Source organism: Bidens hawaiensis, unplaced genomic scaffold (assembly GCF_021521415.1).
Source record: "Bidens hawaiensis isolate Kalapana, Puna unplaced genomic scaffold, B.hawaiensis_p1.1 tig00004599_1, whole genome shotgun sequence".
NCBI lineage: Eukaryota > Viridiplantae > Streptophyta > Magnoliopsida > Asterales > Asteraceae > Bidens > Bidens hawaiensis.
The window spans coordinates 581,414-583,493 of record NW_027491280.1 but is presented as its reverse complement, the minus strand read 5'-3'; the positions used below and the strand labels follow the sequence as shown (position 1 = coordinate 583,493).

At 36.4% G+C, this 2,080-nt stretch overlaps 1 pseudogene across 1 annotated transcript; it reads right to left on the bottom strand.

Moving 5' to 3' along the window:
- Window positions 1-423: 423 nt before the first annotated feature.
- Window positions 424-1,789, bottom strand: LOC143627153 (putative aquaporin TIP-type RB7-5A; annotated as a pseudogene). Its single transcript, XR_013152544.1, has 3 exons — window positions 1,622-1,789; window positions 990-1,240; window positions 424-798 (listed from the first exon to the last, which is right to left on the bottom strand). The product of XR_013152544.1 is annotated as a putative aquaporin TIP-type RB7-5A (transcript).
- Between the last annotated feature and the right edge of the window lie 291 nt (window positions 1,790-2,080).

Below are 2,080 nucleotides of genomic sequence, written 5' to 3'. Positions count from 1 at the left end.
TATTACAAACAATAATCGATAAAATGTTACATTATTTTCAACCAAAATAATTAAAGAGCATACATCGTATAATCGTATTCATAGTAGAGTCATTGATAGATTTTGATGAGAGCAAACATTTTTATTCTTAAGGATAGAGAGGCTGATCATTAATACCCTAAGGCTCCAAAAACATAACATAAATGTACGTAAATTAATGAGTGCAACCAATAAATAATGATAAAAAGTAAATATGAGTACTTATACGGACACTTCTTCCCATTAACATTTCAAAGTGGCAAACATACATTTGTTTAAAGGAAAAAAAAGTATATTATGAGGGTTTGGTTTAAATAATTCACCAACCCTCAAGAATATTTGAAATGGTCGTCACACAATGACTATGTTACACCATCGACCATAAATGAAATCAAGAAGGAAGTTTTAAGCATAATCATCAGCGGCAGGAAGTGTCTCATATGATCCAATGAAAACATCACCGTAGATGAGCCCAGCTAGCCCACCACCGATCAATGGGCCGACCCAATAAATCCAGTTTTGAGAGAAGTCTCCAGCAACAACAGCAGGCCCAAATGATCGGGCTGGGTTCATTGATCCACCGCTGAAAGGACCAGCGGCCAAAATGTTGGCTCCAACAATGAACCCAATTGCGATTGGTGCAATGGTTCCGAGTGAGCCCTTTTTAGGATCGGCTGCAGTGGCATAAACCGTGTAGACTAGAGCAAATGCAATAATGATCTCAAAAACAACTCCTTGAATACCACTCAAGCCGTCTGCAACTCCGTGTGTTGGAACGGCCTGTCAAATACCAAATATGTAAGCACATGTGTAAATTCATCGCCAAACGCTATTTTAGCATACATATTGTTTTTTATTTGTAATCATTCATGTGTGATGACTTAATACGGCTTTAGATGCATAGAGGGTACAAACTACGTACACGTTTTTGAACTAAAAGATTCTACGAATAAAAGTGTAAGAAAACTTACCAAGCCACCGGTAACGAATTGGAGGAGAAAGCATGCAACGATGGGACCAAGGCATTGGGCGATTCAATAAAATAGGCCTGTTATGATGGTGATGTTACCCCCAATAGCCAATCCGAATGTGACAGCTGGATTCAAATGGCCACCTGAAATGTGGGCTGCCATTGATACCCCAACAAACAATGCAAGGGCATGGGCTATTGCTATCGCAACGAGCCTTGCAGGGTCTAATGCTGCATCTGCTGTGAGTTTGCCTGAAAATTTATAAAAAGTCAACTTTACTTTAAATTATAAATAAATTTGAGATTATAAAGATTCAAATTTCTCAATTTCTTTGTTCTTTATATGGTACTGTGAAATTACAAGTATACTATCATTGGTCTCATCTATAAAATACTATCATTGGTCTCATCTATAAAGATGAATATTTTTTAATGTTTCACGATAAATTAAATTTATATTAGACATACATATTGAGTCAACTGCATGTATAAGTACATTCACTAACGTATCACAAACTGAAATGAGTTTTTATATCCTTGTACATGTAACATATAAGCCTTTAAGTCATAGGGTTTTGTAAAACTCGAAACTCAACAACGGAATTTGAACACATGCTTAAAACAACAACATACCATAAGCGATGGCTGATCCAACACCGGCAAATACAAAAAGGAGGGTCGCAATGAATTCGGCTAAATAAGTCTTAAGTGAACCAGCACTCAAAGAGTCACCAACGGATCCAAGAGCCAACTTCACCATTTTTAAGAAATTGGAGATAGAGCACTAAAAGTGAGAATATGATTTGGTTGACTTGCTAAATGTATGATTTGTGAATGGTTTCAGCAAGCTTAATACAGTGCATGATTTCATAATTTTGTAATAACTCAATCATTTACCTTTAAGTGGGGTTGATATAAGTTGTGGCCATGAAGGGCCCAATGTATATAGAATTTGTGCTGGCACCGACTCTGGGGCCAGGATGGCTAGTATATGACGGTTGATTTGAGCCGATCCACCGGCCTTCATTTGAATATGTTAGTTCAATATAAGACATTATAATTACAAGTTATAAAATATTTTTATGTAATATA